Below are 26,276 nucleotides of genomic sequence, written 5' to 3' on the forward strand. Positions count from 1 at the left end.
GCTGCATCAATAGGAGTATAGCGTCTAGATCGAGGGAAGTAATAGTACCACTGTATTCTGCTCTGGCCAGACCTCACCTGGAGTACTGTGTCCAGTTCTGGGCACCACAGTTCAAGAAGGATACTGACAAGCTGGAACGTGTCCAGAGGAGGGCAACCAAAATGGTCAAAGGCCTGGAAACAATGCCTTATGAGGAACGGCTTAGGGAGCTGGGTATGTTTAGCCTGGAGAAGAGAAGGTGATATGATAGCCATGTTCAAATATATAAAAGGATGTCATATAGAGGAGGGAGAAAGGTTGTTTTCTGCTGCTCCAGAGAAGCGGACACGGAACAATGGATTCAAACTACAAGAAAGAAGATTCCACCTAAACATTAGGAAGAACTTCCTGACAGTAAGAGCTGTTCGACAGTGGAATTTGCTGCCAAGAAGTGTGGTGGAGTCTCCTTCTTTGGAGGTCTTTAAGCAGAGGCTTGACAGCCATATGTCAAGAATGCTTTGATGGTGTTTCCTGCTTGGCAGGGGGTTGGACTGGATGGCCCTTGTGGCCTCTTCCAACTCTATGATTCTATGATTCTAATGAGTGAACTGGCCCTTAGACTATGGTGCATTGGTTATTGTAATGACTATTTATGAACTGTTTTTGCAGTACTGTTAGGATGGCTATTGTATTTAATTTCTTATTTAATATTAGGCTGTCCTGACCACCATCATCCCATGCATATACAACTGAATAAAACTTCTAGGGTTCCTACTCTGCACGACCAGCCAATCCTTGGCTTTACTCCTGACTTGTTGCTGTTTTGCTCCGGCTTCATCTTAACTTCAACTACTTGGCTCTGGGACGTTAAATTCTGACTGTGCATTTCTTGGCTTCTTCCTGCCAAAAACCAAGAGCTGACAGAGTTCCAGCTGAAAAGGCAGAGCCATGTGGGCACAGACAAGAACTCTCCTTTTCAAAGACAGTAGTGGGGAAAGTAATTGAACCCCAGGATCTAGTCTCGTCGATCACCGCCCATATATTTTTTTGCACTTCACTTCCCATAACTGAAATCCATCGGTTCATCTGCTGCTTCCAGTTAACACCCACTCCATTCCAACATCTCACATGATTCCCTGTATACTGTATATGGTGCAATACAAAAAATAAAATGAAATTGAAATCCTACTGTGTTGGAGAGGCACACACAATTAAAAGGCTTCGCTCATGATCTCTAGTGATGTAAGATGTGTAAACGGAAATTGTTTTTGTTGATGAGGAAGCCTTCTTCCTAAAATGTATAAATGTCAAACACATGAACTTTTGACACACACACACACACACACACACACACACACACACTGCAAAAGGCCATTGTAAATCACAGGAGAAAAACTTCCAGTAAATGCCTGCAATTAGCCTAGTTTCCACTGTTTGTCTAACGCAATCTGACGTCTAAGCATTCCATCCCTTGGTTACTGGATGTGACCTTCCCTTTTCATACTATTTGTGTCGGGAAAGGGAAAGTAACTGCGTATATGTCTACATATCTTCAGATTTAAAATACCTTGAGGTGATCCATCATCAGTACCTACCTAACCTGAGGCTATGACTGGCTTAGTACAATACCCAGCGGTGGGAGGGCTTAGCCAGGCAGACTGGAAGGAATTAGCCAGTTACTAAGTTGCATATTTCGCCGTAAACCTGGAAGCATGCATTCTAAATGTATTCCAAAACGATTCCCTGAGTAGCTTTCCTAAAAATGATCAGCATCCAAGGCTACTCTCAATCAAGCTGAATATTGCCCTCCCTTTCTTCTGCTGAAAGCAAGTCCTTAGGATTAAATTTATTAACACACTACAGAAGTTTTATTTCTTAACATAAATTGGAATGATCAGAATTGCTTGTTACTACAAGAAGATGCTAACACCAGTGTTGCTGTATTCATCTCTATAGTAAAACTGTCTTTACTAGATTTTTTTTTTTAAAAAAAGCTATCTGGATTCCATACATCACTACTTCCATACATCACTACTGGGAAAACCATAGCTTTAACTATACGGACCTTTGTCACCTTGCCGACAAAGGTCCATATAGTTAAAGCTATGGTTTTCCCAGTAGTGATGTATGGAAGTGAGAGCTGGACCATAAAGAAGGCTGATCGCCGAAGAATTGATGCTTTTGAATTATGGTGCTGGAGGAGACTCTTGAGAGTCCCATGGACTGCAAGAAGATCAAACCTATCCATTCTTAAGGAAATCAGCCCTGAGTGCTCCCTGGAAAGACAGATCGTGAAGCTGAGGCTCCAATACTTTGGCCACCTCATGAGAAGAGAAGAATCCTTGGAAAAGACCCTGATGTTGGGAAAGATTGAGGGCACTAGGAGAAGGGGACGACAGAGGACAAGATGGTTGGACAGTGTTCTCGAAGCTACGAACATGAGTTTGACCAAACTGCGGGAGGCAGTGCAAGACAGGAGTGCCTGGCGTGCTATGGTCCATGGGGTCACGAAGAGTCGGACACGACTAAACGACTAAACAACAACAACAAATCTGGATTCACTTGAAATCACTTCTATGATAATCAACACTAATTAGAACTAACTCAGAGACAGATTTTTTCACTGCCCATGGAAGGAAAGTTCACCCAAAATGACCAAAAACATGCCTACTATGGATTTCAAAAGGTTTTGGAAATGAGCCAATGCTACATTATAACCCATGGGTAGGCAAACTAAGGCCCGGGGGCCGGATTTGGCCCAATCGCCTTCTCAATCCGGCCTGCTGACGGTCTGGGAATCAGCTTGCTTTTACATGAGTAGAATGTGTCCTTTTATTTAAAATGCATCTCAGGGTTATTTGTGGGGCATAGGAATTTGTTCATTATTTTTTTCCAAAATATAGTCTGGCCCCCCACAAGGTCTGAGGGACAGTGGACCGGCCCCCTGCTGAAAAAGTTTGGCGACCCCTGTTATAACCATATGCCTCATTATGAGTCGGAGACTGACCAATGCTTTAAATTCCAGTTCCGCACAGTTTCAGAGACTTCTCGGTACCTTTCTTGCCTATTTGACCACCATAGAATAGTCATGGCTATTTTAACATGTCTGTAACATGTCTGTACCATGTCTGTAACAGGTCTATACAGCAGCAATGAGGTAGACTCCCAAACGGAGAATCATTGCTGCACAGGAAAGAGCTCAGGACCCTAGACCAAATAATATTCAGTATCCATGTCACAAAGTGCTTCCCTGTTAACAGGAAAACCCAGTGCAAATCCTAGACAAGACTGTATTTCTTTATTTTTCTATTAGAGAAATCTACGATTTCATTAGTTTCATTAGGTCACTAGATGCCAAGGAATAAGAGATGAGAAGCATTACTGAGTTAAAATCTCAGATCACTGACCTTGCAAACCCCAAAGGCCAAACTTGCAAAGCAGGTATGCATGAAGCAAACGCGCAAATCCCATTTCTTGAAAAGGGATTTGACTACATACCTCTTGCCCACTGTTAGGAGAATTTATTCTCAGAATCTTAAACATTTCTATCCCCATCCAACAGACCAAAAGGAAGAAGAAGAAGAAGAAGCCTATCTCCTCTGCCGCAGCACAAAATCTTGGTACTTCAGCTTTACTGTGTTTACAAGTGAATACAACCATCCCTCCCCTTTTAAAAATTCCAGAGTCGGAGTCTATGTGTTTTTAGAGCAGAATCGAGACTGTGCATCAAGTTTTATTACTGTGTGCCTCTTTGAGATTGTGCAGAGAGTAGTGTGTAAAAGGAGTTCCAAGAACCATCCTGTTAAATGGGAGGCTGAATAAGTGATGAATGCAATATTTCAACTGCCCAAACATCAGCTTGACATCAGTTCCTGATTAGAAAATTTAAAGTGATGTGGAGCTGAACTGAATTGAATGTAAGAATGGAAAAATGAGAAACTGAAATTGGCCCATTTGCCCCTTCCGTCCCTCCAGTAGCAATGACCGATGCCACTTTAAAGCCTGCAAGATTGAAAAATGTAAAGTAAAATGATGTAGCAGAATGTTATAGGAACTTACTTGTGCCCATCTCTTTTACCTGTCTTATTCTACTGAGCAATTCTAGAACAGATTTCAAGCCGTTGCTGAATGATCAATGGCTGCGACTTATGACTATCTTTCTCTGCTCTTTTTCCTTAGTTGTAAGCATCTCCATTTCTTCCCTGCCTTTTCTTCTTGGTCCTTTTGCTTTCAAGTGCAACTATTTGGCCAAGTTTGCAGCAAATTACGTGCGCAACCAGAGTTTTGCTCATGGCAGCTGCATATAAATAGTTCTCTCCCTCAGTGGCGAAAAACAATGACAGGACCGGTATGCCGCAAGCTATAATTTGCTACTTTCTGGAAATCGTGGGACACTTGTTAATTACAAGATGATGCTCAGGCAGGCAAACACTTCGGCCCAATTTAATCCCAGCGTAGTTCAGTTTGGTTTTATTTTTATTGATGAAAACTCTGATAGAAGGTGTAGATGAGGTGCAGAATTATAAGAGAAGGCCGAGTACTCACTCTTTGTATATACAGTATGGTGCAGGAAGAACCATCAACCTAGTGACTTTTGAAGCAAAGGTCCATGCAATATAAATGCTATAGGCAGGATGGGAGGTTGTGGACTCTCCTTCCTTGGATGTTTTTAAGCAGAGATTGGATGCCCATCTGTCATGGATGCTTTAGCTGAGATTCCTGCATTGTGGGGGGTTGGACAACGTGACATTTTGGGTCCCTTCCAACTCTACAGTGCCATGATTCTATGACTGGACCAAAGGCATTATGCTATCTCAAGAGGCTGCAAAGCACAACCTGAGATGCACACCCCAAGATTACTTGCAACTTTGGGGTCATATTGGAGTGTTGTTGTTGTTTAGTCGTTTAGTCATGTCTGACTCTTCGTGACCCCATGGACCAGAGCACGCCAGGCACTCCTGTCTTCCACTGCCTCCCGCAGTTTGGTCAGACTCATGTTCGTAGCTTCGAGAACATATTTGAGTATAAATGCATATACTTCTCGTAATTTCTTCACCTTGGGAGATTAGCACTTTCCTTGTTGGGCACTGGCATTCAGGGGGCTGGATTCAAAGGTGCCCTTTAAGCATTTTCACTCATTGAAGAGCTGTGTTACACCTCATGCTACAGCTTTTCTACACTTACCTTTTGCCCCATTCTTTCCAGCTGCAGGCCCACGTTTAAAAGCTCAATCTGAGCAAACGTCCAGTTGGGTTTTCTGCAGATTGCCATTTGTGCTGATCGGGCTTTAAAAGTATGGGTTTACACGACAAAAACTCAGGAGCAAAAAAAAAAAACACAAACAGGCAGGGGTGCTCGTATACAGAGCTTTAAAGCAGGCATCCCCAAACTTCGGCCCTCCAGATGTTTTGGACTACAATTCCCATCTTCCCCGACCACTGGTCCTGTTAGCTAGGGATCATGGGAATTGTAGGCCAAAACATCTGGAGGGCCGCAGTTTGGGGATGCCTGCTTTAAAGAGTGGGTTGTGCCTGGGGAAAGCAGAGGAAAGGTAAGTGTCAAAGTAAAGCAAAGTGGAAGCAGAAGCACAAAAACTGTTCTGTGGATCTGGCCCAGAGTCTTGGCCTTCAAGGAGCTGTGTGGATTGACATGGACTATGGGCAGAAGTCTATGCTTTTGAATTGTGGTACTAGAGGAGACTCTTGAGAGTCCCATGGACTGCAAGAAGATCAAACCTATCCATTCTTAAGGAAATCAGCTCACCGGAAGGACAGATCGTGAAGCTGAGGCTCCAATACTTTGGCCACCTCATGAGAAGAGAAGAATCCTTGGAAAAGACCCTGATGTTGGGAAAGATTGAGGGCACTAGGAGAAGGGGACGACAGAGGACAAGATGGTTGGACAGTGTTCTCAAAGCTACGAACATGAGTTTGACCAAACTGCGGGAGGCAGTGCAAGACAGGAGTGCCATGGGGTCACGAAGAGTCGGACACGACTAAACGACTAAACAACAACAACATGGGCAGAAGTAGCCTCCAAAATCCTTTTCTTCTAGAGGCCTTTCTACTAAGGTCCAGATTTTCTGGCTGAAAAGAGAACATTTGAATTGAATGCATTCAAGACTTTGGGCACAATCCACCAAGGAGTATTTCTACATCGGCCCATTTCTGTGCTCTTGAACTGCTTCTATCCATTTTTTTCCAATGGAGTTTGTCAAATGGAACTTTTCCATCATGGATTGTGACCTTTGGCGTTTTATGTACATAGGCATTCAGCAGTTCAGCTGCTGCTCTCCGACTCCTGCTTCTGGGCTTCCCAGAAGAGACACCTGGTTAACCACTGTGTCAGGAGTATGGGCAGGAGTCAGGTTCTGGGGCCTGTAGTGCTTTGCAGGACTGGAGCCTGCCTCAGCTTGTGCTGGAGAAGCAAGGCGTGGCCACTCAGGTGAGGCCACTTGATACCTCACTGCACCTGGTGGCAGGAGCTGGGAAGGATAAAAGCTCAGCATTTCCCTTCAGCTCTTGGCCACAGCAATGCTATCCCTGCCTGGTTGCCTCTGGCTCCTTGGACCCTTGCCTTGCTGACACCTTGCTCCTCGACCCTTGGACCTTCGCCTTGCCCGCGCCTTGCTCCTCGACCCTTGGACCTTCGCCTTGCCCACGCCTTGCTCCTGGACTCTCAGACCTTCGCCCCTGCCTTGCTCCTTGACCCTGCGACTGCCTGCTGCTGGACCCTCAGCCCTGCACCTGTTCCTGCTTCTAAACCACCATCTTGCCTCTGGTCCCGACGTCCTCAGCCAGGGCTTCAACCGCCCGCCGACCGGACCGTGACACACTGTGAGAACAGAATGCTAGACTAGATGGTCCTTTGGCCTGTAAATTTCCATTAAAAAGTGAAGGATCCATGCAACATGCACCCTCCATCTAAGTATGAAAAGATCTATACTAATCTTACTAGGCCATTACCCTCACCTCTTAGAAAACATTAGCTGTACCAGAAACAACCTGATCACCACCAGCTCTTCACTCTGGAAAGGAGCTACTTCATCTTGTCATGGATTAGCATGCAGAGGCTTGGGCTGCGACCGCAGGGGGAAATGAGGGGCAGGCAAGCATCTCTAGTTTTCCCTGAATGTTGGACCACCCAGTTGGAGGAAGGGTTTGGGATTCCAGACATTCAGAAAGGGGGCGTTGCCAAGGTTGAGCCAAAAGCAGCTGTCGAGTCAGAGCCAGGAGATGCATCAAGGGTTGAAGCCAACAGGGGCCATGCCAGGGAACAAGGCATGCGCAAGAAAGACAGCCATTGTCTTTGCAAAATCCCAGTCTAAACAGCAACCCTTTATAGCCCTTTTTGCTGGAGGTGAAAACAAGGTTCTTATTTTGCGCCAATGGATGAGAGGGTGGTGACCGAACAAGATCCGAGAGGTTGGAATCTGTTTGGAATTGAAATATGTATTTGAAATACATCAGCGGAAGATCAGGAAATGCATTTCAGCTTAGGGGAGATTTGAGAATACTACCAAAGAGAAATCAGCAGCACATTATGCATGTGCAAATCTTGGGGAAGGAGGAAATAAGGAACGATATCTGCAAATAATGATTATGTGAAAAAACAAATTTGAGCATGAATATGCAGCTCTGTTCAGAAGAACTATGTGCAGCTTAACTTTTACAGTTATTATGGGATGCAAAACTAATAACATTTTAACTATTATGCAACTCTACTTTTATTGCCCCCTAAAACTTCCACCTGTCCAAACTAGTTAAAAGCAATGCTATATTCCAGCCTTATAGTAAGTTATCTTAAATATTAAGAAAAGGGTAAAGAAATAATACGATAGCTACCTATCCGAGCAGGAATTTTTTTAAATAAAAGATTCTGTGGATTCATCAAGGAGCTGAGGGATGAACTTTTGCATGGGATCCAGAGGAATCAAGATGAAGGGGAGAAAGGTTGGAAAAAATGAAATGCTGAGGCAGAAACCTCGTGACCTGGGAACAAGCAAAAATTAAAATCTGTTCAAAGTTGTTTATTGATCAAAGCCTCAGCCCCAAAGGACTGGCTTAAAGAAGAATGGCTATGAAAGCAGCCCCGAAACTGAAGAAGGGACATGTTCTAAGCAAAAAAAAATAAAAATAAAAATCTTCTATTAAAGAGAAAGCAAATGAATCCAAATGGCTCAGAACAAGCAAAAATCCATTAGAAAAACATGAAGCTAAGAGGGGGGGGGGAGAGAGAGATCAGTTCTAACATTGAGTGCAATCTTTTTTTGATCCCAGTGACATTTCAAATTTCCTGAATTTTCTCATCCCACATTCTCTCACTAAAAACTCAGTTCTGTACCTGTATTGGTAAATGGCAGGTTTTTGGGACAAACACTCCAGAAACAGTTTTCCTCTTTATTTTAAGGGGTTGACATGATTCCCAAGCCCTATTGGGGTGAAGGGAGACTCATCAAGGTCGCCCGGCTCTGCTAGTGTCAACACATCTCAAACATTCTTCACACAAGTGCATTGTCTTAGTTGGGCTAAAGCCTTGTCAACATTTCCAATTCTCACATATTTCTGCTCTCAAAGCAGGCATTCAGGCCTCCTTCAGTCATGAGCCAGAGTTTCTTGGCTTCTAAGGTGATAACATTCACCATGCATGCATATTTGCCCTCAGGAAATGAGGTCAGTAGCAAAATGCAGCCAGCAGTCTGGCTTGGTGGGCAGAGTAACTCCACTGCCTGGGTAGAGGTGCTCCATTACAATAGCCCTGGTGAATCACCATTTAGGGCAACTATGCCCGAGGTTAGGAGGTCCTAGCCTTGGGTACTCCTGACAAATGGCTTCCATGTGGTCACTCAGTACAAGCGAAACACTGTAAGCCTGGGAGTCTTGATAAACTGAAGGTTCACGTACAAATGTTTTAAATAAAAAAGAATAAACACATGAACTGGCTCTTTGATTTACTGCAAATCAAGCTGCACTTCTGTTTTATGTCCTTTATGGTTAAGTACTGACTTTTCAAGGAACTGATCATCCATGTCTTGGGAACGTAGGAAGCTGCCTTATATTGAGTCAGACCATAGGTCCATGTAGCTCACTGTTGTCCACACTGACTGGTAAAAAGGCTATTGAGGATTTTGGGCAGGGGTTTCTCCCAGCTCCACCTGGATATGCTGAGGATTTAACCTTGGGCCTTCTGCATCAAAGGCAGACGTTCTACAACTGAGCTATGGCTTTCGTGACCAAAGCTGGCATTTAGCATCCACATTTTACTTGGCAACCTGATGGGCACGCCACCATTCTTATTATCCTATGTGTGCTATCCACACAAAGTCACTGAAGTGGGTTTTTAAAAATCACCCCAGTTTGCAATAGTAGGTGTCCAGTCATATATCTAAAGCTATACATTTCTATGAAATAGGAGCGATTCCCTGGGAAGCCAGCAAAAGTCAGAGTAGTTGCTTGCCATGAGCTAAATTGGGATTGAGCTGTCTATGTCTGACTCTGGACCCCATGACATTAATTTGTTCCACTGGCTTGATTCTGCAAAGGCTGATGAGTTCCCCATGTTGTACAAAGTAGTTTACCATCTTCCAAAGTGTTAAAATTGTTTATAGAACACATCTGCTGCCCTGTATCATGTAATCACTGAGCATTGTGTTTATAAACCGCTACACATAGAACAGGTTATAAAACTTCTCAAAACTCAGAAGAGCATGAAATTTATAATAAAAAGCCATCTTTTTCGCCACATGTTAGGTGCCCTTTCCCTCCCCGCTGCCGGTGCCTATATATAATTACGTCAAAGTCCATCACCTACCAGTGGCGAAAATTTCCCCAAACTCTTAGTTCTCCAAAGACATGAAAATCCCCAATGCAACTTGGCAAAGGAAGTAAGAGGCCTGGGTGGGGTGTTGGTTCTTAAACAATCAGGCCCATGAGAGAGACACATGTTATCGTTAAGATCCATGTGGCACATCTCCTGAGGAAGTTCCTTTGAAATTAGCGGACGTTGACTCAAGAACATCTCAGCGTAGCTCATGACAATAGCTGGAAAGGTATGTGTGGGTGGGAAGGTCTTGGCTCTCAAAGCCAAGCATTTGATTTAATCCACTCGGCGCTCTCCAAGCCCATCATAAGACAGCTAGCCCTCACACACTGCAGAGCATCCTTTCCAACTGCTACCTCCTATTGGCACCCCCTTCCATGACCTCTCTGCGGTCTGTTCACCACCTGTTCCCCTCTGCGCCAAGCACTCTGTGGAAACAACATCTTCCCATGTCCTTGGAATGAGAGGCATCCTCTGGCACGCAGTCTGGCCATCATTCTAAAAGTCCTTTAGGAGAGCACTGTTTACGGCATTCTTATTATTCTCTGACATTGGTACAAAACAGTTTAGACACATTTAGGCTCCACGTGATCCTCCTGGCTCTTGTGTATCCAGTGAAAAGTCAACCACATAATGAAATTAGCCAACCAGAATCTTTCTTCTCAAATTTGGGGAGCTGGGGTGTGGTCTTCCCCCCCAATGACTAATGCATCCTTTGCCTATCTACTCTCATGAATCACATTGGTGCATCATTCTGTGGCTACTAGGGTAATTAACACCCCACATTCGGGTGCATTGGGCAATCTGGAATGTAACCAGCATAAGCTCTGCTGCTATGGAGAATCCTTGTACACTCCTTTTAATCCTTTGCTAAAGCTGCAATCCTGTACGCACTTACCTGGAAGTAAATCCATTGAACTCAGTGTTCTGCGTTGAGATGCCTAGAATCGCTTGGTCAAACACAAAGCAATGCATATGCTTTCCAAAATAAGAAAGATGCCGTCTCAGGTTTGCTAAGTCCTGGCAAAGGGTGCAGAACACATTGCCCCTGCACACTCAGTGCTGGACAAACCAATGAGCATCTGGGCGCTCAGGCCTACATACTTAGGGGCTTTCATCAGTGGTGGATGATAAGCCTGTAACAGCAATGGACTTTTCCCAGATGGGAGGTCACTGTGTATCTTTTTGGAACTAGGAATTCCACCCACCAGAGATAATAATCCTGGAAGATCATTTAATGGGGCTTAATAAATTATTGTTTACATGGGCCACAATCCCATACCAAATTAGGTGCATATGGGCCAAACTACACATTAAGTTAAGTGCATAGTTTGGCCTTGAATTTTTATTTATTTCATTTATTTTTTTGAAGATAGCAGCTGGAAGAGCAGCAGTGAAGGTGGGCTTTAAACTTCCCTCCCATGCCACAGTCCCAAGAAAATATATCCTTCCCTTCCAAAGCTGCCATGTATGCTGAGAAGGAAGTTGCCATTGACACCACTTTTTTCAATACTCCGCTATGCAGCCCTGCCCCTTTCTTGATGTAGGTTTAGAAATGGGGGGGGGGGTGTTTCGGTTCACTTTTCAATGCAAGCTCACCTACATTGCATCTCTCAAACCAATTTGTTGTTGTTGTTGTTGTTTAGTCGTTTAGTCGTGTCCGACTCTTCGTGACCCCATGGACCACAGCACGCCAGGCACTCCTGTCTTGCACTGCCTCCCGCAGTTTGGTCAAACTCATGTTCGTAGCCTCGAGAACACTGTCCAACCATCTCATCCTCTGTTGTCCCCTTCTCCTAGTGCCCTCCATCTTTCCCAACATCAGGGTCTTTTCCAAGGATTCTTCTCTTCTCATGAGGTGGCCAAAGTATTGGAGCCTCAGCTTCACGATCTGTCCTTCCAGGGAGCACTCAGGGCTGATTTCCTTAAGAATGGATAGGTTTGATCTTCTTGCAGTCCATGGGACTCTCAAGAGTCTCCTCCAGCACCACAATTCAAAAGCATCAATTCTTCGGCGATCAGCCTTCCTTATGGTCCAGCTCTCACTTCCATACATCACTACTGGGAAAACCATAGCTTTAACTATACGGACCTTTGTCGGCAAGGTGATGTCTCTGCTTTTTAAGATGCTGTCTAGGTTTGTCATTGCTTTTCTCCCAAGAAGCAGGCGTCTTTTAATTTCGTGACTGCTGTCACCATCTGCAGTGATCAAGGAGCCCAAGAAGGTGAAATCTCTCACTGCCTCCATTTCTTCCCCTTCTATTTGCCAGGAGGTGATGGGACCAGTGGCCATGATCTTGGTTTTTTTGATGTTGAGCTTCAGACCATATTTTGCGCTCTCCTCTTTCACCCTCATTAAAAGGTTCTTTAATTCCTCCTCGCTTTCTGCCATCAAGGTTGTGTCATCTGCATATCTGAGGTTGTTGCTATTTCTTCCGGCAATCTTAATTCCGGTTTGGGATTCATCTAGTCCAGCCTTTCGCATGATGAATTCTGCATATAAGTTAAATAAGCAGGGAGACAATATACAACCTTGTCGTACTCCTTTCCCAATTTTGAACCACTCAGTTGTTCCATATCCAGTTCTAACTGTAGCTTCTTGTCCCACATAGAGATTTCTCAGGAGACAGATGAGGTGATCAGGCACTCCCATTTCTTTAAGAACTTGCCATAGTTTGCTGTGGTCGAACCAATATGTGAATCAAAAAAGCACTAGGGTTTTGGTTTTTAATTCTCTATGGCTTTAAGTGGGTGGGATATTTTAATTCATCTTTTTTATTTAAAAAAAATGGAATAATCTTTTAGCATTTTATTGATGCTTTTGTACTGATTTTAATGTATCAGTTTGTTTGTTTGTTTATATGTTGTATATTGTTTATATATTATATATTGTCCTGTTTGCACAAGGACCTCCCACTTGCACAATGGAACTTCCTCTCCTCTCCTCTCCTCTCCTCTCCTCTCCTCTCCTCATGCAACCTCAATCCCCCCCTCCCAAAAAAAAATTGTTCCAGAGAATTAGGAATACCCCCAGAGCAGCAGCCAGAGGAGAAAGCAGAGTTCTGTAGTGCAAGCAGATGTCCTTGCACTCATTGGTTGAATATGAAAACTGAATTTTGTGATGCAGTCCGCCAACCCCAAAAAATGCATATTAAAAATGTTCATATTATGGGTAGGTGTGCACACAAAAAAGTTTTTTTATTGTCAAAAGTAGCATGCAGAGATACATTATATTGGGGAAATGACTTGCCAAAATGTGTCTATTAGGACTGTCTCAAGGCAAATTTTTAAAAATGAAGTATAAACACTGACAACTGGGAAACCCTGGCCTGCGAGCACTCCAACTGGAGAACAGCCTTTACCAAAGGTGTCATGGGCTTTGAAGAAACTCGATCTCAGGATGCAAGGGAGAAACATGCTAAGAGGACACACTTGGCAAATCCACACAGTGATCAACTCCTGCCCGGAAACCAATGTCCCTACTGTGGAAGGGCATGTGGATCCAGAATTGGCCTCCATAGTCACCTATGGACTCATTGTTAAAACCGTGTTTATGGAAGACAATCTTACTTGGCTACAAAAGAAGAAGAAGAAGAAGAAGAAGAAGAAGAAGAAGAAGAAGAAGAAGAAGAAGAAGAAGAAGAAGAAGAAGAAGAAGAAGAAGAAAGGTGCATTCAAGTGTATACATAGTTTTCTGAAGATTTTCACAAACTAATTTTTGTGAATTCAGAATTGGGGCAAACTGAAGCTGAGACTGGAGGGGGGCGGAGAGAGAAACTGATAGAAACTAAAATTGATAAATTCTTCCATCCCTACTTTGGCTGCAGTCCCATACACATTTAAAGGGGGGAACGTCCCTGTTGAACACAGCAGGACTGACTTCTGAGTAGATATTGATGGGGTTGTGCTTTTAGGAAGGTTCAGGTTTCTTATTCTTGATTTATATAACACATTTTCTTTGGTCAATATTGCACTAGATACTGAGATAGGGAAGAAAGACAATGGCTGTGGTCCACAAGGAGTGTAGTCTAGTGGGAATCTCTCACCATTTTTCTTTGAGGAAATGACTCCCATGGTTTAAGAAAAAAAACTTTTGAAACTCAATTGAATTTCAAAAGTCGTTTGCCACATGGTGCTGGAGGCTGTTGCTGCTGTTTGAGAAACTCAAGCTCAAGCTCCCTTGGGTACATAGAACTAGTTTCACAGTTCTTTGGATCCAGGCCAATGTGGATGAATTAAAACTAGGGCTGATCCACTATGGCAATGCTTAAATCTTTCACAATGGACTGACCCAATTTTACATTCATGAGCAGCTGCCAGGCAATTATTCTGTCTTCCGGACTGAATTACACTTGGGATCCATAAAGAGAATGTCAAAGATCTGCGTCCCAAAGGATGCAAGAAGAAAGAAAAATATTTACTCTTGTCATTTACCTTTGCTTTCCTTCCACATTCCTTATAGGAACAGCATATTTTGCAAGGCCTGTCACAGACTTGATATTTGGTATATTTGATTGTTAAAAAGAAAATAATAACCCTCTATGTTGACCATAGCAAATGCTTATCTTATGGATTTCTGGGTTGAAATCAATCATAGCTGAAAACACATTGATGGATATACTTATTTTTTGGGTTCAGGGGCCATATATTCATATGTAGGTTTAAAAAAGTAAAGGACCCCTGGACTGTTAAGTCCAGTCAAAGGCGACTATGAGGTTGCGGCACCCATCTCGCTTTCAGGCCGAGGGAGCCGGTGTTTGTCTGCAGACAGCTTTCTGGGTCATGTGGCCAGCATGACTAAACCGCTTCTGGCGCAACAGAACACAATGACAAAAGCCAGAGCGCACAGAAATGCTGTTTACCTTCCCACCACAGCGGTACCTATTTATCTACTTGCATGACGTGCCTTTGAACTATTAGGTTGGCAGGAGCTAGGACAGAGCAACAGGAGCTCACCCTGTCACTGGGATTCGAACCACCAACCTTCTGATTGGCAAGCCCAAGAGGCTCAGTGTTTTAGACCACAGCACCACCCAGGTCCCATGCAGTACAGTACCTGGAACATTTGTACTCAGCTTCAGGAATCCAGCAGATGTGAGAGAACAGCAACACTTATTCCAGCCACAATGTTGCCTAGAACAGCCTTCCCCAACCTGGTGTTTTCCAGATTTATAGGGCCACAGCTCCCATCATCTCGAGTCTGACCATTTAGCCACACTGATCAGAACTGATGAAAGCTGTGGTCCAAAACATCTGGAGAGAACCAGGTTGCGGAAGGCCGGTATTATGTGATATCAACAAATTATCAGAAAACAATAAAACAAAACCATTTTGTGAAAATATTCTCATTCTGAGGCAATGACAATTTCATCTACGTACTCAGTCACTGGGAGTTAAAAAGGCAATACAATAAAAATAAATGTTATTATATTATGGGTTGTTGCTTGTTAGAACCAATGCTGGTTTTGTTGCTATCTTCCTTGTTATATGGTGCAGCCATCTGGGGCACCTCTGTATTGGATATAATCCAAAATAAGTTCTTACACGAACTCCTCAGAGTCCCACATTTTACACATCTTAAATCCAGTTCTCCACATCTCCTCCATGATTTGTAATTTATTTGTTTGTTTGTTTGTTTAAAAAAAAATCCTCATGAAAATTAATCTGCATTTTAGTGAGAATGCCTCCTAATAGACACAGGATGAGATCTTGCCTAGCGTGTGCATTTTTTGCAAACCAATTTTCTCTAATATATGTTACTTTCACTAGTCCATGCCTTTTTGTGCACAATTTACCTTAGTATATGCATTTGCTAGGCTGGTAGAACTGCATTGCCCAGTTTAGAGAAATGTAAATTTGGGAGGGTGGCTCTGTGTTGTTCTGCATATTGTTTCAGAAAATGTGAATTTGGAAAGTTCACATTTAAGAAGCAAGTGCTGTGCTGTCAACATTGCCTGCTTGTTGCGGGCCTGCCCTGGCTTGGCCTGACTGTCTGGGCAAAGGGGGAAAGGACACACATGGCTTTTTCGCCACACTTTCGCAGCATCTCTCCTGAACGAATGTATGAACTGGAGCACTGTGACATTTCTGCCTCTGAAAACATTTTTAGCTCTCAGAGCTCAAAAAGAAGTTTGAGTCAGAGGCTATGAATCACAGCCCATTAAAAAGGCTCCCTTGGCTAACTGGGCACATCGCTCTCTGTCCCACTAGCTAAGACACTCCATTCCTACGGAACAGATTACATCAGTATCTGAGCTGCTGGCGTGGATTTTAAAGAACTGGGTTATGTTGGCTTTTACCAACCTTGCTCCCTCTCAGCCTCTGCTCTGCTTCATTGAGATAATGATGGATCAGTGTATTCCCAGTCCATGTCAATTCCACATGTGCTCATTCATAAGTTTCTTCCAGACCTTTCTACATGAGTGTGCAATTTAAAAGAAAAATCATTTTTAATAGATATGTAATTTTTAAATCAGAAAACATGCATTAAGATAGATATTCTTTTTCAACATGCACATTGCAAAATGCATTTTTATCTTACCAAATCCAATTTCTACGGCGTTTTAGTGGCGGTTGCTGCTGAGAACAAAATCTGGACAAGTGTAAGACCTGCAGGATCAGGACCTGCCCAACCTGATCAGAAGTGCGGTTCAGTCGGGTCACGCTGGAATTCCCAAATGCTGAATGGCTCAGTGACCAACTATCATGATCCAGAACTTGGAAACCCAGAGCTCTTTCCTAGGCACTTCTGAAGGCTCAGAGAGGAAGTAACACAAACCCATCTGGACAGGTGCAAAGCAGTTTTTTCAAAGAATCCATCCACTGTGCAAGAAGCAGAATCCAGAGGCAAGCCAAAGTCAAAAACAAGGAGGTCAGTCTGCAGAAGCACTAAACAACATTGTTGGCAGATTCTACCCATAAAAAGATCTCTGTGCCTTTAAGAGTTGTAAAGAAGGGATCGTTATTCTGGCATCAAATTACTACGTGGTCAGAAATGGATTCCAGAAGAATTTCCCCTCTGTGCAACTCTTAGAGCAGTGGAGGGCCACATTCTCTCTTTGCCACTCCTTTTGGGGACACATTCAACAGTGGCCAAGGCCACACAAACAACCCTCTTTGCCAAAGCAACAGTTAGCAATAAACAAAGCATATGAAAAGGGAACAGTGGAGGCACAAAGCACTTTGCTACTGTGAGACCTCTGGGAGGACCTATGCAACTAATGCCACTTCTTCTTTTAAGACATACTTCCTCCTTCTTCGGAGCATGCAGCAATCTTTACTGAGGTGCTTAGAGATCATTGGGGATAAAGATTCTCAAGCACTCTGGAAGCGCTTCAGCAAAGATTCTCATTGTGTTCCTTAGCCGAGGAAGCTGTGACCTCTATTCAGTTTGGTTTGGCGCCCCCCCCCCCAAATCCAGTGACAATGCAACCACTGCAGAGATTTGGTGATATAAGAAATAAAGAAAGCAGGGGACACAAAATGACAATCTTGCAGCAGCCTGGAGTATTATTTGTAACTGGTGTCACTCTTTAACTGAAGCCAACTGCGAAGTGCTTGGATTTGAAGGCCCAGCCCTACCATTAAACAGAGTGAAGCTGCTTTGACAGACAACTGATCTGAGGTGACATGAAAGGGCAGCAAATTGCTCGTTATTCTTGGTTCAAGTTAAAAATATAAACATAAAGGAGAATTCCTGAATGCCAAGATCCAAGTCTGGGGGGGGGGGGCGGCAAGTACTCTTTGGTGAGAGATTAAAAATCACAAAATAGGCAGCAAAGTGTGGAAATATAGGATGTTAGACCTTTAAAATATGCCCTTGTGAGTTCCTTAACTTCCCTCTTCCCCTAGCATAGAAAAGACCACATGCTTGGTGAGTTAAAAATGGTTTATTTACAATTTCTCCAAAGGTCAGTTTCATGTGCTTTTCCATACAGCATTCAGAAAAAGTTGCACATGCAGTTCCTACATTATTGGTATAGGAACTCAAGGATGGCTGATGAGAACCATGTGGTTTGAGCTGGAGCAACCAGCTCAGAATCTCTTCACATGGTGAGCTTCTCAGGTAGACTGAGGTACAACAATAGGCTTGATTCCCTTCCTCCTAAGGTGAGGAGGAGAGACCTATGCTAAGCCTGGCAGGAGAGCTTACTCTATGGTCTTAACCCCTTCATGTGTTAATTAGACATAAGGCAAGCTGGTTATATGAGACTGGTTATCCCACAGTTGTTTTAATTTATTATTGTTGCATTTTTACTCTCATGGAAAAGGATTTATGGGGGGAGGGGTTGTCTCAGGTGCCAAAATAATTTAGACATGTGTTGCTCTACCTCAAGCAGAAAAATGTTTGGGGCTGGTCTGTTTGGCCTCCTGCCTACAGGGAGCACCAGAAACAAAGGATTCTGGTTTCAGCCTTGCTGGCATCGACACTGTCCCAGAGAGAGGAGACAAGCTCTGAACAACAGCACAAATAGCTACTACACTTTCCAAGCTGAGATAATTCAGATCAATCAGTTTAACGAGCCCACAGAATCAAGCCGTGAATCTCACACTGTTAGATCAAAGCCTTGAGCTGACAACTCCTTTTGGTAGCAGGATCAAGCTGCTTGGGACATGACGAATCAGCCTGCCTTAAAGCAAAACAAACAAGCAAAGGAACTATTCTGCACAGCTTCTATTGGCCACATGTCCTTATTAATTTCAGTATGGTGATATTTGCATGCCACAGCATCTGGGCACAGAAGACGTTATAAACAATAAATGTATGAAACTGGCCCCAAAAAAGAGACAATTATAAACAGCCCCCTCCCTATATTACCTCAGCACATCATAGGAAAAATCCCAGTGCTGCATAATCCAAGAAATATTTCACTCCAACGACATGCCTTGCATCATACGCCAAAAGGTCGGTCAGCCTGCATTCTAGTGAGCTACCAATAGAATCTGGGTGGTCTTTGCTAGAACGCAGGCCAGAGTCCTGGGCGTTCTGGTCCCCCTGTGTTGCCTTCTGGAGAGATTGCCCGTATAACCCATGAACTAAACCCTCCTGGTCCAAGTTCTGCCAGAGGTGCCTTTGCAGGCAGGCAGACCCTTGGCTATGCACAGTTCCAGATTCAGGGACTAAGAAACCAGTGAGGCACAAAAAGGGAGCTGCTTGTGTTTACGACGTGCATCTCACGAAGCAGACTCTGCTGCCTACGAAAGTTCATGCCACAGGAAGTCGTGGAAGAAGAGAAAAGGGGTGGGGTTTTCGGAAAAACTTGATGGCAAGCTTATCCACACAGATTTTTGTCTAATTCCCATCTCACATCATAACCACAATGGGAAATGAGGTGTCTCACCCCCCCACACACCCTAACTCCAGTCCAATAAAATAAGAATTCTTAAAATTGCAGCATTGTGCACATAATTACAGTATGCACATTATTATACATATAATATCTCAGAGATATTCACACAGCTTGTAGGCATGCAGGAAAGCACTCCTAGTAAATTAGTAATAGGGGAGATTTGGGTTCCTAGATGTTAATGTCAAATTCTGAAACCACTTCCAGGTTTCATTTCCAAGAGAACAGAAGGCAAAAAGGCTCTCATTCTATCTCAGAATGGTTACATTTCCCTCCCAAGATTCCTGTTCCAGGACCCACACCTAATCAAAAGAAAGTGAATAATATTGGAACATAAATGTCAGATATTAAAGTATTTGGATCCATATTATAGAAAATGATTCTGGTGAAAATTCCTTTCTCCCTGCAGGGCAGCAGCTACTTTGGGAGCAAGCAGACAATTGACCGCCCTATAAATGAAAATAGCAGGTTGGAAATGATCCAAATATCTCACCATCATCTCCCGTCTTCTCCCAAAAGCTGGCTGAACCCAAATATTTCCCCACTTTTAATCGCCCACTTTTAACTGCTCATGGGACCCTCATCTGTGCTTTAAATAAAAATGTTTTAAAGCATATGCTCGTAGAAGCAGGTCAAATGCAAACAGGGTCAACCTGCAATAGAGAGGTACCCTAGATCAGTGTTCCTCAAGCTTGGGTCCCCAGCTGTTGTTGAACCACAACTCCCATCATCCCTAGCTAGCAGGACCAGTGGTCAGGGATGATGGGAGTTGTAGTCCAACAACAGCTGGGGACCCAAGCTTGAGGAACACTGCCCTAGATGAGTACCTAAGAACACAAGAAGAGCCTGTTGGACCAGGCTGGTGGCCCATCTTGTCCAACATCCTGTTCTCACAGTGACCAACCAGGTGCCCATGGAAAGCCCACAAGCAGGACCAGAGCACAAGAGCACTCTCCCCTCCTGTGGATGTAGAACATATCCCTCAGGGTTAGTACCCATTGATAAGCCTTACCCTGCATGAATTTGTCTCATCCTCTTTCAAAACCTTCCACGTTAGTTGCCATCACTGTCCCTTGTGCAAGTAAATCCCACAGTTTAGTTATGTAGTGCATGAAGAAACACTTTTTTGCATGTGTTTCGACATTCAGCTTAATTGGATGTCCCTGAGTTCTAGTGTTACAAGAGAGGGGGGGATTTCTCTCTGTTCAGTTTCTCCACACCTTGCGTAATTGTACACACAGAGATTTCTTAACCGTCTCAGTGTCATCTCCTTACTCTTCCTGAATCCTGCATTGGTTGAGTCTCATCACAGGACTGTACCACATCAAACAGAGCATGTGCGAACCAGCTCTCGGGATCTAATATTTTGCTTGTTAAATTTTGTTTACATTGTGGTCAACCGAGCTTTGGTCTCCGAATGGATATTGGCTGGTTGTGAATATTCTGACATGTGTGTTCAAATAAGCGCTCAAAACAAGAGTGCTCAAAAGCCAACTCAGTGGTCTGAAATTCATTGAAAATGTCATCACCGCTTGCTGCATTGTATTAAACTGCTTGAGTAAAGCAGCCATTACGACCACTAACTACGTTACTTGTCCTAATCCACATACTAAAATGTGTTGGGGAGCATTGTTGCTTTAGAAAATCCATGATGCCTTAGATACATGTCTTAATTGGGAGTCATAGCTCAGTGGTAGAACACATGCTTCGAATGATCAGTCCCCTGGGAGAGCCAGTGTGGTGTAGTGGTTAAGAGCGGTAGACTTGTAATCTGGTGAACCAGGTTCGCGTCTTCGCTCCTCCACATGCAGCTGCTGGGTGACCTTGGGCTAGTCACACTTCTCTGAAGTCTCTCAGCCCCACTCACCTCACGGAGTGTTTGTTGTGGGGGAGGAAGGGAAAGGAGAATGTTAGCCGCTTTGAGACTCCTTCGGGTAGTGATAAAGCGGGATATCAAATCCAAACTCTTCTTCTTCTTCTTCTTCTTCTTCTTCTTCTTCTTCTTCTTCTTCTTCTTCTTCTAGCCTGTGATGGAACTCTGCCTGTGACTCTGGAAAGCTTCTGACAGATACAGTGAAGTCTAAACTCAGGTAGATGCCTCAGAGATCTCACTCAGCTTTGTATATTCATATACATTTGGCAAATCTGCCTGCAGGGCAGGGGTAACCAATATGGTACCCTCCAGATGTTTTCTACTACAACTCTCAGCCAGGATGGTCAATGGGATGATGGGAGTTTTAGCCCATAGCAATGTAGTCCTCTTGTACATTGTACAAATGAATGGCAGTTGTAGTCCTTTAGAATGCACCACGTTGACTACCCGTATGTAGGGCATTATGGGACAGGCTTTGGGGAACTGCCTCATGTGATGATCATAGAGTCCACATCAGTTCATATGTGGGGAAGCAGTCCTTGAGATACTGCGGTCCTGAGCCATTTAAGGCTTTATGGGTCAAAACTAGCACTGTGAATTGGGCCCTGAAACAAATTGGCAGCCACTGCAATCAGGCCAGGATCAGTGTAATATGCTCCAAACCTCTTGCCCCAATGATCAGCCTGGCCACCAAATTCTGCACCAGCTGCAGTTTCTGAAACGGCTTCAGAGGCAGCCCTGCGTAGAACACATTGCAATAATCTATCATATACAGTATATAAACAGTAGTACCATCAGCGAACACGATGCCTTACATAGTCATTCAGGCAAAACTCAGCAGGTCTTTTCTCCCAGGAGTTCACAGTCTTAAGAAAAGACAATGGAAGGAGTGGAGGGGGGGGGGACTAGACAGGCAATGAGAAGCAAAGAGCAGGGAGAAATGAATGTGGGCAAATGCAGCTTTGTGAACTCAAAACCCGGTAATGTGGAAAACAGCCCTCGGTTGAAGTCTTCCAAAAACACCTGGCTTGCGACATTGCATGCAATAATATCAAAGGCTTAGATATCCAGAACCAGTTCGCCTTTTCTAGCGTGTTTCTGCATAAGTATTTCAGCACTCTCCAATCACTCTCGCTACAACATAAAACTAACCCCAGAAAGATGTAGCATGAAGGCAAGAGGAATACATACCAAAGAATGCCAAGACCAAATAACGCTCTTTCCCTCGTGCCAGAATGTTGGTGATAAACTGATGGATGTTGTTGTTAGCCTCCACTGTCTGTACTTTTCATGGGAAAATCCATACTTTGTTCATGCTGCGAGACAACCTTCAATATGGAAATCATTAGGCCAATTGAATTTGGAATTTAGAAATTGGAAGGAGAAGCAATAAATTGAATAGGCTATTTGACAATGAGATTAATACTTGAAACCCCCAAACAGTTTTGATTTGCTTCCCTGTCTAACGCTCATATAACAAATGAAAACAGGACTTGGAACATCTCATATCTGTGACATCCTTTTGTTTTTATTCCTTCAGTCTAGGGTGTTGTTTTTTTTCAGATTTCTGGGGAGGGCAGAGGTGGACTGGATTCCATGCCCAAACAGTTAACAAACGTAAAAGACTGGTTTTAAATGTCTTCTACTGGTCTCAGATGTTAGTAGAAACACTTTCCTTTTGTATATATCATTGTTTACAGTTTGCTCAGAACACAAGCATGATTTTTTTAAAAATAAATAAATCACTAGCTTTATCCAAAGCACTAGCTTCAGAAGAGGATTGCAGTAGGGGAAGGAATGTTTAAATTTCTTCTACATGTCTGCTCTGATTCCATTAATTATCAGCCCACATACCCTCAGATGTTGTATCAGGTGGGGCTTGGCCCTAAGGGTAGAGCCACTCCTCCCATTGAAATAATATTCAAAGAACATGGCTTCCCCCCCAAGAACCCTGGGAACTATAGTTTACACCTCACAGAGCTACAATTCCCAGGAATCCTGAGCAAACTATAGTCCCCAGGATTCTTTGGAAGAGGCCATGTGTTTTGAATGTGCATTGGATTTGCTTTAAATGGATGGTGTGGGTCTGCCCTGGGAGGGTGGAGGGTGGCAATACGCTGGTCCACCTGTGGCTGTTAGTGCTAAATGGACCTCCCCTATTCAAAGGCAGTATACCTCTGAAACTAGATGCAGTGGATAAACAATACAATGAGGCTTTGGCCTCTCTGAGCTGCTTCTGCCTTCCAAGAGGCATCTGGCTGGCCCCTGGTTGGGAACACGGTGCTCAATTAGATGGATCCTTGATTCTCTCCAGCAAAGCAATTATTAATTTTCATCCTTTCAAGTGTTTTAAGAAATGCCTTGACTGGCGTGTTGCATCATACAAAACATAAGCTCTAGATGGGTGGGTGTGTCTACAAGAGAATTCTGCATTCAACCCCCAAAAAGTCACAGCGTTGTTGTTGTTGCTGCTGCTGCTGCTGCTGCTGCTGTTGTTGGGCTTTGGGGGGTTTTTTTAACAAAAGAAACACTTCTGCAGAGAGACGTTTTTAACCAGGCAGTAAAGGAACTGGGGTCTGTTTGTCGTTACCGAGCTGTTGTGCTTTCTGTTTAGTAGGTCAACAAACTGTCGGCCGATTAATTTGTGTCTGGGCCTATCACGCAAAGCCTGTTGTTTCACAGACGGTTTCAATCAGCACAGCCAAACCAGTAAAACAGGACATCCTGGTCAGAATTACTTTCTCAACCTCGTCTTGAACTGTTGCTTTTCCAATCAGTCTTGGCAGGTTTCATTAGAAGCCCGTAACCAGAGCATGCGTGTTTAACCAGACACAACTCTTTCTCAGACTAGGAAATGGCTTACCTTCTGGCACAGCGTTTGATGAAAATCCCCCCCAGTATGGAACTCGAAAGGGGACTCCACGCATTTGCAGCCTAATCCATCCTTCCTGCCCACCTGCCTGTTGGGGTATCTTAGTGTTTCCGGGGGGGGGGGGGAGTCTTGGTGATCTAGAACAGCAGAGGGCAAAAGGCAGGTCTATTGGGTAGGGCTCTGGGTGATCTGAATCAGAACCAGTTGTTTTAACAATTGAAAGCTGGGGTGAGGAGGGTAACCCAGAGTGTGTAAGAGCATCATGAGCTCAGTTGGGTGCTGGGTTATCCAACAGGCAGACTAAGCATGTGCTTCGGGCACCCCCCCAAAAAAAGGAGATTGTTTTTGGGACCAATTTTACATTTGATATTTTGAAAAAAGCACCAAAGCAGACATCATGGAAATTATCAGAATTTTGTTAGAGCATGTAAGTCTTTCTCCATTTTTATTTTCATTTTATTTTTTGTTCTCCTTCTATTACTTACCCCCACCTAAACTTAGGGGCATCCTACTACATGCTTTGTTGAGTCAGCTTTGATAAACTTATCCAGAATTTTGCAGTCAGAAAGAAACTATTTTGATTCCAGCGTACATATACATTTTGTATCATATATGCATGTGTGTGTGTGTGTTGTTAAGTATAATTGGTTTAATTTACACTGAAATGGGAATGGGTAAATGTTGCTCTCTCTGAGCTTTCACTAGTTGATAATTAACTGATTGTTGTTCTCTAGCAGCTAGCTAGCACGTGAGTGTTTTAACCTTAGGTCAGGTGACAAAGGTATTTGGCTGCAAATTGCCATTTTGGAAGGAGCTGCCTTTAGTCTTTGCTCTCTCTCTCTCTCAAACTCTGTGGAGTGAGGATGAAAATGAAGCTTTCCAGGAAAACAGCTCCAGGCAAAATGGATGCTGAAGGAGAGAGACCTTTGCTTATAGGTCTGTTTGGATTATTTCATATTTTCTAAGATGCTGAGCCTGTGCTGGACAGCACAAGCTATTGTATGGATACCTTTGATGTGCATTTGATGTTTTCTGTTTCAAAGAAAGTCCTACAAGTAAAATTTTGAACAATAACTTATGGATCTGGACAATGCATTATTCGAAAAGGAACAATTTTGTGTGCATTCAGTCGCTTCAAACTGTGCAATATTAATATCTGCAATATGTGCGTGTAAAAGTTCAGCATCATTTTTTATTTTAAATTACTTGTGGAGAACACCATAATCTTCTCAGCACCAAGGTCCTGGTCGTGGCTGGTTCAGGTACTCAAAACAATCTGGTTCAGGTACTCAGAACAAATGACTGCGTAGCACACCTGGATCTGGCTGGTGGCTCTTAAAGCTCCAGCACAAACAAGTCGAGTGGCAGCTGGTGTCCATAGGGGCTGGTGGGGCAGAAGACAGGGAAACCAGCAGGAAGTGGAGCCAGAGTCAATGACAAGCAGAGCCTACCCACCCCCACCTGAGTTCTTCAAGGGCCACAGTGAGGCAAAGGAAGAGGAAGCTGGCAGGCAATGTCACCGCTTGAACTGGTTGTTAAATAAGGAGGCAGACGGGTGGGGGCTGGTTGAGGGCAGGCTGAGGTTGGTAAGGCAGTGACCCCCTTTGCACTCCTCTGGTAGATCCTGCGAGCCTGAAGCCTGTCCACCTCTGCTCTGGACTGAGGCTCAGTGAAGCCACTGTGTACTATTTAAGCCCAACAAAGCGCAGTCCAAGTCACTTACTCCCTGAGGCAGAGCAGTGCATGCCACACACATCCCCACCAAGGTGTGTGGTATCCAGGGCCAGTCAAGCTTTTTTTGGCACCTAAGGCAGAAAAATTCACAAGTGTCTCTCCTCCTTCCTAGCAGTGAAAGTCGAAGTAATTAAACAATAAAGTCATGCATGACACTCCAACTCATCTGCCCGAGGCTGCAGGCCTGAATTAAGTATCTTGCAAGGGGTCTGTGTAAAAACCCAGTTAGTTAGCTAATTATATTACCAGCACTTGCATGGAATCTGAATTCAGCAAACCAAGTTGTTTCATTAAGACAAAGCACTTGTAGGATTTAGAGATAAATCTTTTTTTGAGTTCTATGTGGGCTCATATACCAGTCTGCTTTATGAAAGCTGCAGGGAGAGCAACACTGTCTTTAACTGGAAGTAGCTCCCATCAAACTCAATGGGGCTTACTTCTGAATGGACATATACTGTACAGTCATACCTCGGGTTACAGGTGCTTCAGGTTGCATCTTTTCAGGTTGCGTCCCGCGCCAAACCCAGAAGTATCCGAACAGGTTACTTTGCGTATGCACAGAAGCGCCGAATCGCGGCCCACACGTGTGCAGACGCGGCGCTGCGGGTTGCGAACGCTGCGGGCTGTGAACGTGCCTCCTACACAGATCACA

At 43.8% G+C, this 26,276-nt stretch overlaps 1 long non-coding RNA gene across 1 annotated transcript in view; it reads right to left on the reverse strand.

Annotated features, from left to right (window-relative positions):
• LOC118077338 (uncharacterized) overlaps window positions 1-20,322 on the reverse strand; it is a 44,307-nt gene extending 23,985 nt beyond the window's left edge. Inside the window, exon 1 of the long non-coding RNA XR_009558300.1 lies at window positions 20,158-20,322. This is a non-coding gene — a long non-coding RNA (uncharacterized LOC118077338). The remainder of the gene's footprint in view (window positions 1-20,157) is intronic.
• Window positions 20,323-26,276: the final 5,954 nt, after the last annotated feature.

The sequence above is a fragment of the Zootoca vivipara genome, chromosome 11, assembly GCF_963506605.1.
Source record: "Zootoca vivipara chromosome 11, rZooViv1.1, whole genome shotgun sequence".
Taxonomy (NCBI): Eukaryota; Metazoa; Chordata; class Lepidosauria; order Squamata; family Lacertidae; genus Zootoca; species Zootoca vivipara.